General features: G+C 34.7%; 1 protein-coding gene and 1 long non-coding RNA gene across 3 annotated transcripts in view; one reads left to right on the forward strand and one right to left on the reverse strand.

Annotated features, from left to right (window-relative positions):
• The first annotated feature begins 6,177 nt into the window (after window positions 1–6,177).
• The window catches only part of LOC125667347 (uncharacterized), an 88,555-nt gene continuing 75,495 nt past the window's right edge, over window positions 6,178–19,237 (forward strand). For both annotated transcript variants that reach the window (XM_056147840.1, XM_056147841.1), the window contains exons 1-3: window positions 6,178–6,317; window positions 15,616–16,858; window positions 18,681–18,738. The gene's annotated coding sequence lies outside the window, so the exon portion shown is untranslated. The remainder of the gene's footprint in view (window positions 6,318–15,615; window positions 16,859–18,680; window positions 18,739–19,237) is intronic.
• On the reverse strand, window positions 8,186–11,200 carry LOC125675706 (uncharacterized). The gene is made up of 2 exons (XR_008798160.1): window positions 8,948–11,200; window positions 8,186–8,449 (listed from the first exon to the last, which is right to left on the reverse strand). It is a non-coding gene; the product is annotated as an uncharacterized LOC125675706 (long non-coding RNA).

Here is a 19,237-nt window from a genome sequence, read left to right on the forward strand (position 1 = left end):
TAGTCACAGATAGAATTGATCATTTTTTATAGACATGTACAACATTCATACAGCGCTCCGTATTCACAAATATTTTCTTTGTTTCAATCCTTAGACCTGCACAACATAATCTATCATGAAAAGATTGTATAACCGAGCTGTTTAACTAATCTGATAGAGCACTAGTATCTCAGTCCCTGTGACAATCATCACATATAAATTATATTCGTGAAGAATGTAAGTATACCTGTTTTATGTGTAAATACATGTGCGTTAAAGATGTTTTGCCTTGAGGGCGGGGCTAGGTATTAAACCCTGTGTGCTCTTCCCATTGTCTACCCTCTGCTCGCTAACACCAAACATCTGTCAATGTTAAAATAAGATTCTTGTAAAGAGCTTTGGAAACTTTTTTTCACAAATATTCAACTTAGCATACTCAATTTATGGCAGAGAAGTTTAAAAGAAAATTGTTTACTCGCTTATGAAAAAGTTACAAAAACTTGATTTTAATCAAAATAAAACATATTTGTCTGATTTTTGGTGTTGACTTTGCTACATTATAATTATTCTAATTATCAAAATCCTGTCCCCATTTCTCGTTCCGCGCTTTAACAACACCCCATGTATGTATATACTTTAGAGCAAAAATACTAAAACATATAAAGATGTATTTCTGCCCAAAGGCGGAACAAGAGATGTTTGAGGTATACTCTCCATAAATGTTTGAAATCTTTCAAAGAATTATATGTGTGTACGTATGTGTTGTGTATGTGTATACATATGTATGGGAGGGACCTGGGCTACCAATTCTAATTATCATGTTTGAAAGAATCTGTTTCGTGTCGTTAGGTTTCGTTTCGGTGGGTTGCGCTTCGTTTCGGTAGATTTCGTTTTGATTTCGTTTCGTACTTTACAGGTACCCAACATCTCTATATTATAAATCAATACCATTTATTTATGACGGGTACCCAACATCTCTATGTAATAAATTAATACCATTTATTGATGACGGGTACCCAACATCTCTATGTAATAAATCAATACCATTTATCTATGACGGGTACTCAACATCTCTATGTAATAAATTAATACCATTTATTGATGACGGGTACCCAACATCTCTATGTAATAAATCAATACCATTTATCTATGACGGGTACTCAACATCTCTATGTAATAAATTAATACCATTTATTGATGACGGGTACCCAACATCTCTATGTAATAAATCAATACCATTTATCTATGACGGGTAATTAATATCTCTATGTAATAAATCAATACCATTTATTGATGACGGGTACCCAACATCTCTATGTAATAAATCAATACCATTTATCTATGACGGGTAATTAATATCTCTATGTAATAAATCAATACCATTTATCTATGACGGGTAATTAATATCTCTATGTAATCAATCAATACCATTTATCTATGACGGGTAATTAATATCTCTATGCAATAAATCAATACCATTTATCTATGACGGGTACCCAACATCTCTATGTAATAAATCAATATCATTTATCTATGACGAGTACCCAACATCTCTATGTAATAAATCAATACCATTTATCTATGACGGGTACCCAACATCTCTATGTAATAAATCAATACCATTTATCTATGACGGGTAATTAATATCTCTATGTAATCAATCAATACCATTTATCTATGACGGGTAATTAATATCTCTATGTAATAAATCAATACCATTTATCTATGACGGGTACCCAACATCTCCATGTAATAAATCAATACCATTTATTTATGACGGGTAACCAACATCTCTATGTAATAAATCAATACCATTTATTGATGACGGGTACCCAACATCTCTATGTAATAAATCAATACCATTTATTCATGACAGGTACCCAACATCTCTATGTAATAAATCAATAGCATTTATCTATGAAGGGTAATTAATATCTCTATGTAATAAATCAATACCATTTATCTATGACAAGTACCCAACATCTCTATGTAATAAATCAATACCATTTATCTATGACAAGTACGCAACATCTCTATTTAATAAATCAATACCATTTATTTATGACGGGTACCCAACATCTCTATGTAATAAATCAATACCATTTATTTATGACAGGTAACCAACATCTCTATGTAATAAATTAATACCATTTATTTATGACGGGTACCCAACATCTCTATGTAATAAATCAATACCATTTATCTATGACAAGTACCCAACATCTCTATGTAATAAATCAATACCATTTATCTATGACAAGTACCCAACATCTCTATGTAATAAATCAATACCATTTATCTATGACGGGTACCCAACATCTCTATGTAATAAATCAATACCATTTATTTATGACGGGTACCCAACATCTCTATGTAATAAATCAATACCATTTATCTATGACGGATATCCAGTATCTCTATGTAATAAATCAATACCATTTATCTATGACAAGTACCCAACATCTCTATGGAATAAATCAATACCATTTATTGATGACGGGTACCCAACATCTCTATGTAATAAATCAATACCATTTATTTTTGACGGGTACCCAACATCTCTATGTAATAAATCATTACCATTTATCTATGACGGGTACTCAACATCTCTATGTAATAAATCAATACCATTTATCTATGACGGGTACCCAACATCTCCATGTAATAAATCAATACCATTTATTGATGACGGGTACCCAACATCTTTATGTAATAAATCAATATACCATTTTATCTATTAGAGGTACCCAGTATCTCTATGTAATAAATCAATATACCATTTATCTATGACGGATATCCAGTATCTCTATGTAATAAATCAATACCATTTATTTATGACGGGTAACCAATATTTCTATGTAATAAATCAATAAACCATTTTTTTTTAATTAGAGGTACCCAGCATCTCTATGTAATAAATCAATATCATTTATCTATTCAGGGGAGCCGAGTGCAGAGAAATAAAAAATCTGTATATAAACACATGTTAAAATCGTTATCCTTTTGCATAAACTTGTTTCTATTTATTTTGTGCATTATACAGCAATGAAAATATCTTCAAGTATGGCATCACAATAAACTCTTTGTCCTGAGGGGATGTATAGAATGCAAAATTTTATTCCAGCAATTAAGTATACATCCGTATTTTCAAGCTAGTAGCGAAGTACGTATCTACTGGGCTGTAAATGTAGAAGTACGTATCTACTGGGCTGTAAATGTAGAAGTACGTATCTATTGGGCTGTAAATGTAGAAGTACGTATCTACTGAGCTGTAAATGTAGAAGTACGTATCTATTGGGCTGTAAATGTAGAAGTACGTATCTACTGGGCTGTAAATGTAGAAGTACGTATCTATTGGGCTGTAAATGTAGAAGTACGTATCTACTGAGCTGTAAATGTAGAAGTACGTATCTATTGGGCTGTAAATGTAGAAGTACGTATCTATTGGGCTGTAAATGTAGAAGTACGTATCTATTGGGCTGTAAATGTAGAAGTACGTATCTACTGGGCTGTAAATGTAGAAGTACGTATCTACTGGGCTGTAAATGTAGAAGTACGTATCTACTGGGCTGTAAATGTAGAAGTACGTATCTACTGAACTGTAAATGTAGAAGTACGTATCTATTGGGCTGTAAAGACCCTCGGGGACTAACAATCTACCAGTAGAGGCCTCGACCCAGGGGTCATAATGTAAAACTTGTACGGTACCAATTTTGTTGCACCAGATGCGTATTTCGACAACTAATGTCTCTTCAGTGATATGTCTCAATGTAAACACGATTGTGCGAAATCTCAGTTTAAAATCTTTACTGAAGAAGGACAACTCTTGTCATGAAATATCTAGATAGTCTGAGAAATACGAGTTATTTCCCTTTACATTAATAACTTTAAAATATCTAGTCATAATGGATATCACTGAGTATGAAATGTACACCTGTATAGACTATTCAAATAATAAATATAAGTATGTTTGTAAAACTGTATGACGTCATGGTATTGTGGTAAATAACACAATACTGTAATTCTATCACCTGTTTGTGGAACGAGGTTCCTCTCAGAAGGTAATTATTCAACGCCATTAATTCTGTACAAGTAGTTCTTTCAGATCTGTACTAGAAACAGTATTTACAAAAGTACTTTACTGGTTGAATTCAGAAATATATATAGTACATGTATGAAACCATTATTCAGAATTTGATTTGGAGTGAAATGCTATAATTCTTTGTATGAAATCGATATACAAAATTTGATATGAAGCAAAATTTTATAATTTAATAACTTCTAAAGTGATGACTCAACAACGATGCTGATTGAATAAAAAATTCATTTGATTTCATAATATAAAATATATTCGTCCGAAAATTCATCTGCACTACACACGCGGAACATCTTTTCTACTTTTTTCTGGAATTAAGAAATAAAACTTATAATTCTTTTCTCGATGCAGATATCGAAGGAAACATTGGAGGTAAACCTTCATCATTGCACATTTTTCCATCTAATTAAACTTGACACTACTGCGCATAGATGCGAGGTTCTTAAATGTTTGTCTTTACCCCCCCCCCCCCCTCCACATACACACCTATCTAGCTACTAGTTATTAAAAAGATAAAATTCATATAATAACCCCCTTGCAGCAATCCCACGTTTCAAATGAGGAAATTTTAACAATGTGTATACTATTTTACAGAATCCTAGTTATAACACAATGATGAAATATTTCAGCATTCGCATTCAATCATTAAATAAATTGCAACATATTTGACCCCCCCCCCTCCCGTTTTTGCAAGGATTCACTGAGAGTTATTCACAAGCCTAGAATTAATCTTTGAAATTTTCAGTCGTGAATAGTAAGTGGCATGGTTGGTTATCCGGGGAGGGGGGGGGGGGTGTCGTGGATTGCATTACCGGACGTGCCAAGGAATTGAAACACTGATCAGTAATTTTGAGCAGTTCTTATTTTTGGCGCGGAAAAGTGTGTTACTAAACAGTGTGTCAGCTCTTTTACTTCATTATACGAGATTACACAAAGTAAAGAGCTGCAAGGGGAAATCATTTTACTTCAATGAAGTGAATAAAACAGTTTGTAAATGTATGAGGATTTGTTATTTTAATTCATGTATGCATTATTATCAATAACCCATTCAGTAAAAAAGTTCACACATCCGTAATAATTAGGCTACAAATGTCCAGTGTTCTCTGTGTAATAGGACCGGTGGTCAGATAGCCCAGTTGGAAACTGTCACATGACAAGAGATTCAGGGGACTCGGGCTCGACCCCGGTCTAGTATGTTGCATTTCCCCCCTTCCTGTTACATGATAATGTACCTCTTAATGAAAACCCGATATTTCAATCAAAATGAAAGTTTCATTTAAATTATAATTTTGTATATAGTTTTAATATGTTACTTAAATGATTACAGTTATTTTAAGTGGTAGTTAGCTTTGTACCAATATCAGCGTTTGAGGTTTGGCTTTTGAGAGATTGACTAGTCTATAACTAACACACAACGTGATCTCAACCCCCCCCCCCCCCCCCCCCCCCCAAAGAAAGAACTCGAAACTCTTATATGCTAAATGTAACCTTGTTATATAGTGGTACATATTTACAAGTTGATATAAATTTGACAATTTAGAGGATGGGGCGTAGAATACACATGTGATGTTAAAATGAAATTAAGATAGGTACATTTAAAGAAATAAGACCCGTGCACGGTCTTACTAAACAGGGAACCTTTGAGAACTCTAACGATTTTTAATTATTACAAATATGTAGACTCCTTATAACTAATTCAAGCATTGCTGATGGTGTAAATGATAAATATATATTACCGTGATCTATCAAACATTGCAATTTGTCAGGAAATAAATGTTAACATGTCTAAAATAAACAAATTTGACAAATAATTTTGGTAGATCTTATATGAATTATCAGGGAGCTTTGAATTCTTTAATTTGATCGGGATCGAGACGACAGAAATTAACGAGCGGAGATGGAGACTATTTTTTCTCTCCAATAAAATGAATAAAACGAGCTACAGGTGGATGGAAATTCGTTAATTTGAGTTATATTTCCACTTTCACCAATAACCAATGTAGTCAAACAGTCTACACACTTGTAATAATTTTAAATCCCCAGTTTTCTTTATAGTTATTTAGTAGGACCCACCTGCGCAACCGATTGCGCAAGAACTTTATAAGAACTAGTTTTACACTAACCCAACCAGCAGCCGAGATCGTGAGAGCGCGCGAGAGGCAAAAGAAGTTTGTACAACCAGGTTTATTTTTATATTCTGAGTATATGAAAGGAAAAGAAGGAGGTGCACACAAATTCTGAAGTAAGAATCATGTCACGGTCTTCTTTAACAAACTGTAGTAGGTACTGTTGTCCAGAATTTCCTCTGAACCGGAATATCACTTTAGAAGAACCAGTAGTCACTTTCGCTGACATAGTGAAGAGTGGCTCCATGTAAATTTTTTGCTACTTGACGCTCGTGCGGTGTAACAACGTCGAGAGATGTATCACCGTAACCTATCAAGATCAAAATTCCTTTGCTAGCTACACATGTATGTTAGGTCTGTAAAATAGTTACAGGATAAATGTAGTCCACAGATCACTGCCCCGTGTCACGTACGATTATCTTAATAGATTTACAAATTATATGTTGACGGTGCTACCGTTTGAGCGAGCACAGCTTCAAATATGTACACATTTTGTAATGTTCATGCTTTGATCAGGTTCAGTTTAAACAATATCTATTTGCCGAATACTCATGACATGAATTTTCTCCCAGGGTTTTATTTTAAAAATCATAAAAACGTGTATACCGTGAATGTGATTGAAATATTTTAATGCTATATAGAGTGATCCCCCGTTATAACGCCAACATTTGTACCTCGGCAATTTTGTCATTATAACGGGGGTGGCATTATATCGGAGGGGCGTGTATAGCTGTCTTAAGAAATTAAACAAATTTTATCTACTACATCTATGTGCTATTAGATTTCGGCGTATCCGCCATACTCAGATTTAAAAAACAATACTGTATATCTGAACTCAGATTATTATCGTTTACGTCGTAACAGTTACAGTCAAACCTGTATTAAGAGACTGTCCAACGGAGAATGGAAAAAAGGTCACATATGACAGGTGGTCTCTTAATACAGGTTGCCTATTTTCCGCAGTTAATGGATAAAATTTCACAAATAATTTATACAATGGAGTAAATGACTACATGTATTTGGAATTTATCATTAAGAATATCAAGTATGGTTTTAATAGTTGTAAAATAAAATTAATAATACACTGTAGTTAAAATCTAGAATACAATGTGTTGTATCATAATTTTTTATTCATCAAAATTACATTTAATCTATTTAAGAATGATAAACTTTTCATGCATTTCATATTACACATTTACATGAGATTTAAAAATTATTTATGAACTGCATGTAAATTTTCTAAAACTTATAAACACTTTGTTGTAAAGGGTATTCATGTATAGCCTACTTGTACAGTGTAACTAAAAAATGCAGCACTTGTGGTGAGAAAACAAATGGTGAAGTGTTGCGTCTCCTTTTGTACAATACGTGCTGGAAAAATGTTATTCAATTTGAGAAACATTAAATAAATCACAATATATCCATTGTATGTAAGTAAGTTTCTGGAGCTGGGATGCAAAGTGTTACTTTCACCAATAAATTTCAAATTAATTTATTTCTTATTTGGTTTATGGTTTTGAGTAGTCTACATCTTCTAGTTTATAGAAATACCAAGTAAAAGATAATCCATGGCACGGATTTAATTTGAAATGAGTTTGAATATAGATGACTAACAAAATTATGGAAGTAACATGGTGTCTGAATGAAAATACATACTGCAGTAATAACTGTATTTTTATTGTAAATCTGTAATTCAACCTTTAAGATATCTTCTGAAGAGGTGATTAAAAACTTTTTTTTCAAAATTTATTATTACAGACCTTGCAGTCAGATTGAAGAATTTAAGACGCCGTTACTTCCATAATTTTCGGCTTTGATTTATTCCATAAAATTATGACAGACATCATTAGAGAAACAGTCACAATCTTTTCCTTCATAAGAAGACATCTTTACTGCTATGACTCTGTTACTTTGAGTTAGCAGTGCGATTCTTAGGATACATTCATAGCAAAACTATCATCTTATGGAAGTAACACAGACACAATTTTTTCAGCGCTAAGGAAAACATTTATTTCAATGCAACATCAATATGAATTTTGAATAGCATGAGCGAGTGTGAATGTTTCAAAATTAAAATAATTGTCTTCCAGAGGAAGACTGCTTAATTGGACAAAACAGGTATTGGCAAAAGTCGATGTATGTTATCATATGGCTCCCAAGAGAATTCATCCACAGGGGGCCAATATAATCTGTCTCCTTTCCGCAGCATAAATTGGAGAAGGTATTCACCCCCACAAACTTCCTTGATCTGAAAAGGAGAGAGCATCTATGAAACAACTCTCATTGTGTAAAATAACATCTTTGATAATGATTACATTGATTGATTCTGAAAAGTTTAGATGAAACAGAATCATTAATACTATGTTCGTAAAAAGACAACAAAACAGCGCCGTATCATGTGTCCGTTTATAAATTCATAATACGAACATCATCCATAGAAAATTTACAGTTTGTTAAAATAATTCATAATAACCAATCAGTTTTCTTTTTTTTAAATCGAACATCTATAGGCTAAAAATTACCCTCAGTGTCAGAAATGCAAATTTAAACTTTTAGAATAATGTTTCCGTACGTTCGTTACGTCAGACACGACAAACAACTCTTGCGGTCTCAGTGTAAAGTCGACCAACAGGCAAGAACCCGGGGTTAAAATTCTCGAAGTTGACAAACATGAGTAAGAATATGTCGCAAATAACTCATTTATGTATTTTCTAGTATGCATAAACGTAAAATAAACAGTACTTACGAATTTTTCTGCATCAGTTAACGACGAATCATGTTCGTAACGAAATCATCGTTTTGTGGACACTGTATTTACCGCCATCGCTATCCCACAATGCAAATCTGTGGGCGAGTTCAATTACACATAGGGAGTTCAGCATCGGTGACGTAATAGAATAGAAATCGAAATACATCATATGAATCTCAATCGTACTAGCAACCAGGTGATTTATGTTCGTAACGAATCGGACTCCAAAAGTAACCATGAAAATCGTTTGAAAAATAAAATAAGTAACACAATCACAATTGGCTTGGTATTCATTTACTGAGTTAATAACGACATGAAATATGCAAACAACACGTGATACGGTAAATAAATTCTCGTCATGAAATATTAAGAGGCATCATATTTTTTCTTCATTTTCGGACACGACAGGCTACGAACGTAATATTAATTTCAGTAATGTATTTTCTAATTCGTTTCAAGGGTGGCATTTATGTTATTTTCAGAGCATTATATAACACAATCATATTACTCAAAAACATACTTATCATATGCCTCTAAGCTTATTAAATCTCTAATCTATCATTTAAAGATCCTAAGAAAATTTATGTAACATTTTTCAATGGAAAAAAAGTTGGTTCATGGACTTTGATTTTTTTTTTCTAAAGTGAAAACAATTTAAAAAAAAAAAGAAATATATTTTATTATCAGTACACATTCCTGAGAGCTGAATAAAAGGTGTTTGGCAATTTTTCAGCTCCATTTTACTTTTATACATTGGGTTTAATGAGGATATTAAGAATTTACCCAAAACCAAAAACATACTTATATATGCACAGCAAATATTTTAAGCTTAGAACTAATGCAGGCAATTTTCTTGAACTCGGACATGTCAAATACTCGGGACATGTCGAAGTGAGCCGCTAGTTCCGGTCATTATTCTGGAAACCTTTAGTATCTCATGAAGGAAAACTGTGAATACTCCGTTTAAAATTTTAGTCCTGAGCACAATATTTACCTGATTTATATCGCAATCGGGAAATTTTAGTCCTGAGCACAATATTTACCTGATTTATATCGCAATCAGGCAATTTTTTTTACTATAACAAGTGGTAGATTTTCATTTCCGATCTAGCCTACCCGGCACTTCTTAAAGTTTGTCGAAATTCACACCTTCAAATACACCGGCCTTGATTCCCTGATCCTTGATTTTGTTAAATAAACAACAATGCGGGTTTTATTAATTAACCACACAGGACACTGCATGTTGACAGCTTAGGTATAATGATTTATTCAGATGGCCGACTAATCAAGATCATCGACAAACTGTGCGTATTAAAACGAAAGTATTAGGGGCGATAATTCCCAGAATAGTCGTGCGTTTGAAAACGAAAGTGTTAGGGGAGATAATTCCCAGAATAGTCGGCTCAACCGAAATCGAAAGTAGTAATCACGTTGTAATCGAAAAATGTACAGTCGTTAAATAGAGGTAAAATTTCGTTAAAATGCACGAAAAGGTTGTGAAAATCATGGTCGTTGGTCGCGTCAGACAGGTGGTCATTTAATACAGGTACAATATATAGAATAACATCTTGGGGGGAACTTTTTATGGTCACATACGACAGTGAGTCGCTTAATACAGTGGGTCGCTATGGCAGTTTTGACTGTACTTATTATCTGCTCCAAACTTTGATACCTGGAGGACTAACGGCGGATAATTGGTTAAGCCTGCTCACTGAATTTCACTGATTGACGATAATTAGCGGGGGTAGTTATAACGGTAATTGACTAAATCGTACCTGTAAATAGGATGGCGGTATACGTGGGGATGATATTATAACGGAGTTTTACATAGCGAGGAATACGGGAACTTTTTTGGTGATATGCGGGGGTGGCATTATAACGGGGGGCAGGGCTCGAAATTAACATATGCCCGTCAGTCTGTGACTGGTTAAAAGTCTGGCGGACTGACTTACATTTGTTTTAGTCAGTCCGATGGGACTGGTTAATTTTCTAAAGCATCATTTTGGAAAATATACTTATGAAATTTTATACACACATTTGGCATGCTTCGATCTGTAGATATCAGACGAATCTGATTCATAAATATAAATCCCACATTTAAATGTTACAATATTATCTGAGACATATTGAGTTTAATTTCATTTTAATAACATTAATGAAATATGTTTAATTATTTCTGGAAAACTCCGTTGGACTGATAAAATTTTCTGCGGACTGGTTGAAATTATACCCCATCAGTCCGACTGGACTGGTGACATAAAAAGGGGGGGGTCATTTTATTTCTGCTCCCATTACTGTGACTTGCTTAACCTTTGATGCACGACTTGTTCTGAACTGTATGCTCTCAGCAGTCAACTGCCTCTACTTTCTTGGTTTTTTTGCTCTCAATCTTTTCAAATTACTTATTATATGATAAAAATGCCCAAATCTTTCACGTTTGTAAAACTGTGTTTAAACAACCACTGCCTTTGAACATAAAACTCATTTTAATATAGTGATAATTTAAAAATAAATAGATAAATTCAACTATATGACATATCTATGCACCCTCCTCCCAACATGTGCACCTATCTAATTAAAAAAAAATGAAATATGATAATCCCCTTGTAGCAATGACATGTTCCAAACGAGAAAATTGGAACAATTTTTATAATGTACATAATCCTAGTTTTAACACAATGATGAGATATTTCAGCATTCACATATAATTATTGAATAAAATTGCAACATCATTGATTTAAGCCCCTCTCCACTGTTGTTGTGAGGATACATTAATTAAGATTAATTCACAAAACTAGAATTAATCAGTAGTTAATTACTGGACATGTTAAAAGGAAATTGATTCAAGCACTCATTATTTTCAGTCGCAACACCCACTCCCCCCCCCCCCCCCAAAGAAAAACAACAACAAAAAACAAAACTAAAAAATGAATTTTAAAAGATGTTTTCAATCCGACCGAATTCCATCGATTTTTTGTAATATTTTTAAATAGCACTAATTCAGTACCTGTGCTTCCTCACACATAGAATAATAAATTCCTATTGAGCATTTAGGATTCTAATAAGATATGTGGTTTGCAGTCGATTATACACAATTTGTATTCAATGCCATATTACGTATGCCTAATGTTTACGTATATTCAATATTGTCCCGGTAGTATGACTTTTACAAATGGAAATAAAAAGAACGTATTTAAATCCGCCACTGTCAGTCTTATTATAACGTACATCAAAACGTAGACATGATGTCCCACATCATCTTGGCCTGCCTTTCATAAACATTACACTTCATTAAACATTTCGCCTAATGGTACACTGAATTTTGGAGCTAGGAGGCCACAAGATTAGGATGATAATCCACGTAAGTTCACAATCATATTCCAAGGTGTGACTTTGCGAGATCTCGGCCATTTTTGACAAGGGACTTTTGGAATTTGCGTCAAAAATTTTTCCATTCTAGAGGTTTAGATTTAGCTCGGATTATTTACAGCGCTCTAGTCATTAGAGCTCGCAGTACGCTGGCTCGCTGCGATCGCTATAATAAGGTTTTGTAGTAGTGGTGTTTCAATCATCGATTATAACAGGTTGGAAATACTTCCCCAAGTATAGCGAGATATTTTCGCTAAAACGCGATTATCCCTCTCTAGCGAGATATCCCGTACAACCAAGAAAAACACTCGTGGATTACATCTCTTCGTGTTTTACGTGAAAAGAAGGAAAGTGCTAAAATTTGATTCTTCTGCAAATATATATTAATCAAAACAAAAACATGCACGATGTGTATTGGATTTCAGACTGCTTCCCTCCTACGCAGCAACTTTGATATGCAATTTCTTGACTATGTTGTCAATTTCGTAGAAACAATTCGCATCCTGTTGAGTGTATATCGCACTTATTCAGCGTTTCACGGGATTTGCCATTATTTTCAATAAAGACGCCAAAAACACCTGTTTATGGTAATGTTTACTCTCTCGCTAAAAAGAGATAATCGCATTTTAGCGAGAATATCTTGCTATGGGGAAAGTGTTCCCAACCTGTATAATAGAAAATTGTATTTCTTATCATTTAATTATGTTTTTGAAATAGAAAAACAATTTTAGTTTCTCTCATCAGAAAGCTTTAATTTACGTTTTTGAAATGGTGCATAGGAATACCTATACGTAACAATCAAAACAACAACAAAATTGGCTGTGCGTTCAGGTCAAGTAGAGTTACTGTGCAGAATTAAATGGATTGTACGCCAAAATTTGGTGGCCAAATTAAAGGGACTGATTCACGATTTTCCTCCAAATTTTGTATTTCACTTCAAGTAAGCAAAATCTATAGTCTAATATGTTTTAGAAGGTTTCACCAAAAATTAAAGTTATTTATCATGACAGAAGCTCATTATAGAGAGTTTATTATTTGTTTTGAAAACAAAGATTGAGGTGTGTTATTGTTTACGAGTTTTGAAAATAAATGGATACTGATCCAAGTTTATTATATATATATATCACATCTAAAGTATGCTTTAGGTAAAATGTTTCATTTAAAAGTTAAAATTTGTAATTGTACAAAATGAAGATGCTTTGAATTACAAAATTAATGTTTCACTGGTTTGTTTGTTTACATAAAAAGACTCGAGTCTTTGTTTACATAACACAAAATCAAAGCTAAAATATTGCTCTTATCCTTACATTCAGACGTTCCAAATTTTGGTTGTCAACATTAAATGAGCTATATTTTTAATTTTTAACATTATAAATGAAAACTATTACTTTCGAAAAACGTGAACCAGTCCCTTTAAAGGTGCAATGGTTAATAAAAGCTGAATTAGATATTAAGGAAGAGAACAAGTTGTAACTAGATGTATGTTGCATTGCGTTCGAGAAGACGTTGAACACTGGTTGTGTCGTAGTAACGGAGGAATGCGACTGGGCTCCATTTCAACATCAAGTAAAAAGCTCTATACCTCTTCATCTAAATTGCCCTAGTTGACTGACCCCCATTTAACGCAGTTCAATTTCATTAATATCTCGCAGATGAAAGGTCGCTGCTTGTTCCGTCGTGTAATTGAACTCGTAAAGCAAACGATACATAGATACCGGAAACTCGTGTTTACAATCTGTCTACTTCCACTAGTCAGTGTCCTACGTCATTAAGTTGACTATTCTGTCATGTCATCACTAGGCCTATGTGTTGTTTCTTTAAATTAATTTGTATTCTATTCATATATTTGGTTGTGTTTATATTTGGTAACATCATTAAGAATATTTCAATAAAAGCAAATCCGAATTAAAAAAAACAACTTTAGATTCAGGCAGCATGACAATCCTAATTTTTAGGTTTAATTAACACTAACAGTAGTATGATTAGCACGATGTGTCAGGAATTCATGCAGCGTGACACCAGCATTGGCAGTACTTTGTATTTTCTTATCGGTTATACAATTTACAGAATTGATAGTATACGTGGATATTCTATTGAGTTACTGAATAAAAACTGATTAGTTACCGCGGTTACACTTTTTTTATTGAAATAAAACATTGATCATTTGAATCAAACACATGTATCGAAACTTCGCCCAATGTTACGCCCCTAGTCTGTTATTGTAGGGTGAAAAGATTTATTTCTCTGCATTAAGCTAATGTCTGTATCTGTATATAATAGGGGTTTAACTGAAGCAATCAATTATGTCTGTTTTTGGCGTGTTAAAACCCTTCAAAAAATAGCATTGAATTATATATATGGAATTACAGGATATTATAAGATAGTAAAAGAATAACAAATCCACAAAGAAAATATTCATTTACACTCTCACCAATAGAAATTACAAATATAAACATGGAAAATATTTATTTGCACTTTTAAGTAGTTAGGTGACATGAGGATTATCTCCCTCATGCATAGCTCTTTTCCTTGGACGAATTTGGCTCCACTTGTTTGGCACGCTGTTTTTGGCTATATTTAGATCTAAAACTTCATAGTTATTTCGGATTTCAAACATTTCGGTTGAGCATCACTGAAGAGACATTATTTGTCGAAATGCGCATCTGGTGCATCAAAATTGGTACCGTATAAGTTTTACATGATCATGTTAATTACAGAATTTCTATATGTCCGATTATATCAGTAAAGCAATCATTGATTGTGGAAATTCTCAGCGATTCTGATCACTAGTGATAAAGTTAGATGACTTTCTCAATTAGTTACAGTGATTTATTAGAGGGGAAGTTTTCAGTAATGCTGTCCCCAATAGCACGAGACTTTGTATTTGTTAAAGCAAGCCTTATTATTGATAAAACTATTTGAATCATGTTAGACAATTTGAAAAAGCAAAATTACCAGATATTTTTACATTTTCATAATAACCATGATAACATAAGTATTGTAACTTGTATTAAAAACAGATATATCTTCCGTATACAAGAACAGTAACTCTAGATTTCTCCCCAGGGAAGCGGAAGGTAAATTCATTGCTAAATTTGTTATAACACCATAAATTCAAATGAACAAGATGTGATGGTTTATTGAGAGTTGACTGTATATTTTTTTGTCAGAACAAGAACCACGAGAATACGACCAATTCAAAATAAATTGGTATGCAAGATGAATTCTCTATATCATTTCTTGTTTGTTCTACAGGTGACAATGAATTCTCTATATCATTTCTTGTTTTTCTACAGGTGACAATACTTAGATGTAGTGCAGGGCATCATAAAGGGAGAAGAAAGGATTGACATGTGGTAGTATAAACAGCTGTATCATTTTAAAATTCTTAGATTTATGATTTTAGACAAATTTAAAGCTCAGCAGAGCTGATGAGTTTTTATAATTTGTCATCAGCAAACTGTGTATCTGTAAATCAATGTTTCACGTTTTTAGCTCACCTGAGCTGGAAACTCAAGTGAGATATTCTGATCACTTTTGTGCACTGTCTGTCTGTACGTCTGTACACAAACTTTTCACATTTTTTACTTCTCCAGAATCATTTGGCCAACATCAATTAAACTTGGTACAAATGTAAATAATCCTTGGGGAATCAGGTTGTGCAAAGGAAGAGTCATGATCCCTTCAAAGTGAAGATAATCAAGAAAATCGAAAAATAGGGTGGAGTCATTTAAAAAAAATTTTCAAGAACCACTGGGCCAGAAAAGTTGAAACTTACATAAAGGCTTCCTGACAAGGGTACCATCAAGTTTTTTGATTGATTGAATATTGTTTAACATCCCACTTGAGAATATTTCACTCACTGCCGGTGAAGGGCTGCAAAATTTAGGCCTATACTCGGCGGTTATAGCCATTGAGCAGGGAGGGTTCTTTATCGTGCCACACCTGCTGCAACACGGGACCTCAGTTTTTTACGGTCTCGTCCGAAGGACCGCCCCATTTAGTCGCCTCTTACGACAAGCATGGAGGTACTTGGGACCTATTCTAACCCCGATCCACACGGGATATCTGTCAAGAAAAAAAATCAACACCCATGCATGCGTTTTGTTTCTTTTATTTTCTAACTGAATAGAAATGCTCCAAGGGCAAGGTGGGGTATTTTAGGGGATAGGAGTTTTACTTGAGCATATATATAACAAACATCTTTGAAAACGTTCTTCTCAAGAACAACAGGGCTTTAAGGAGTACTGCCTTGTTGATATGCAAGGATACCCAGGTAGTGTAGACTTAAGTTTGATCAAATCAGTACCCCGAAAGTCATGCCACTGTGGATAGTGAGGATTCACAATAGGGATCAAAGTTTTGCATGAGATTATATATATAGGAAAATATTCTCAACAATTGCATGGTCACTATGGCAAGACCTTATGCTTCATACCATGATTGTTGATCTTTAACCTTGTATTTCAGTTATGTTGTAACATTTGGGGCAAGAAAAACAAAGAACAGCTGAACAAGAGCAGGGCCAAGGTAACTCAGGTGAGTGATTGTGACTCACAAGCCTCTTGTTTTCTTCCCAGTCAACCATTGCAGTCTTTACATTGTTTTAACACATGCACTTCAGGCAGGTGTATCCATCTTTCATTTGAATTGATTGTATCGGACAAAAATAGAAACAACACAGAAACAGGAGGCCCAGGGGCCTTATAGGTCACCTGAGTATCATGTAACAACCTTCCAATGTTTGAATTAGGTTTGTGTTTAAATATAAGAATTTTACTTTTGGATGGAAGAAACATTGAATAGCTATGTGGTCAGCCCCGCCTTTGCACCAGAACCCCTGACCCAGGGGCCATAAATTTCAGTTTTGAAAGAAGCATCCTTGATCATCATTATCATACTATTAGTTTGTCTACTTAATACCCAGCAGCAGAGGAGAAGATTTTCAAAGAAAGAAAATGCATTTTCACTATATGATCAATAGGGCCCCACCCTAATACCAGAACCCCTGACCCAGGGGCCATGAATTTCACAATTTTGAAAGAGGCATCCTTGCTCATCATAACCATGCTATTGGTTTGTCTACTTAATACCCAAGGACAGAAAAGAAGATTTTCAAAGAAATAATGCATTTTCACTATATGACTTATAGAGCCCCACCCTAGCACCAGAACCCCTGATCCAGGGGCCATGAATTTCACAATTTTTAACAAGAGGTACTGTGAGCAATGCTCACTAAGAATACCCCCTGCTTACCCCAATCTCCCAAAGGGTGTTGGTAATAGGTATAAACTACCTCTTTTCTGAGTGTTGCTACTTCGATGTCCAGTGCGCATGACCTTTGACCTTTTGACCCCAAAATTGATAGGGAACATCTTCATCCCATGGGTAGTCCATATGTATGATATGGTGACTGTAGGTGGAAAGGATAACACTTTAGAGCCCGGAAACCATATTGCTACTTCAATGTCCAGTGTGCTTGACCTTTGACCTTAAAATTGATAGGGAACATCTTCATCCCATGGGTAGTTCATATATATCATATGGTGACGGTAGGTGGAAAGGATAATGCTTTAGAGCCCGGAAACCATTGCGTCTACAGACGGACGGACGGACAGACGGACAACCCGATTCCCCCCCCCCCCCCCCACAACTTGTTGCGGGGGGTATAAAGAGGCATCCTTGCTCATCATTACCATGCTATTAGTTTGTCTACTTAATACCCAGAGACAGAGAAGATTTTCAAAGAATTTCTACATTTTCACTATATGACCAATAGAGCCCCACCCTAACACAAGAACCCCTGCCCCAGGGGCCATGAATTTCACAATTTTGGTAGAGGGCTCAACGCTCATTATAATTATGCCCACAGTTTGGCTTCTTGATATCCAGGAGTAAAGAAGAAGATTTTTTAAAATTACACTCATTTTGATGGTTTTTGCCCCACTCCTCAGGCCCCAGGGGGGCAGGGACCACGAATTTCACAATTTTTGTTCCCCTCTACCCACAGATGCTATATGCCAAAATTGGTTGAAATTGGTTCAGGGGTTTCAGAGAAGAAGCTGAAAATGTTCAAATGTTAACGCACGACGAACGACGACGGACAAAAACAGATAGCAATAGGTCACCTGAATGAATTCAGGTGACCTAACAAGTTTAATGAAAGTAAATTTCTGCCCGGACTTGTGAATTTGCAAGTTTCACATCCATTCTCCGAACTTTACCAGGCTCCGGGCATCAGACTCCTGAGACTTTTCAAAGACTGCTCTTGCATTGTAACTCTTTCTCTTAAATACGTTTCAATACAGTAACTGTATCACATGCTAGTATATGATGAACTGTGTATTTTTTGTTTCCACAGGTGATAACAGCTCGATATATCAGCATCAGAAAGACAGAAGAACAGAAAACAGGCACTGGTAACAGTTGTAACATTGATATCAAACTATTATGAACTCAGAACAGGTTCAACTTGTTTAAACTCACAGCTGAGTTTTTATGATCTCAGAAGAGATTCAACATATTTAACCTCACAGCTGAGTTTTTATGATCTCAGAACAGGTTTAATATGTTTAAACTCACAACTGAGTTTTTAGGTCAGCTCAGGTGACCTATTGCAATTGCTTTTCGTCGGTCGTGTGTGAACAATTGGACATATTTAACTTCTTCTTGACAATTACCAGTCCAATTCTTTTCATATTTGGCATGAAGCACAGGGTGGGGGGGGGGGGGCATAAATTGTAAATTTCAGGACTCCAGCACCCTTGAGGACCTAGGGGCAGGGCAAAAACTGGCCAAAATTGACCAATTCTCAAAAAACTAAATGCATAGTGATGTAGAGCAGGAAGGCCTTTACCAAAATGGTAACTTTCATGGTCCCCAGAGCACCGTAGGCATTTTGACCTCAGGGTGGGGCCA

This window comes from Ostrea edulis, chromosome 8 (genome assembly GCF_947568905.1).
Source record: "Ostrea edulis chromosome 8, xbOstEdul1.1, whole genome shotgun sequence".
NCBI classification, from domain to species: Eukaryota; Metazoa; Mollusca; class Bivalvia; order Ostreida; family Ostreidae; genus Ostrea; species Ostrea edulis.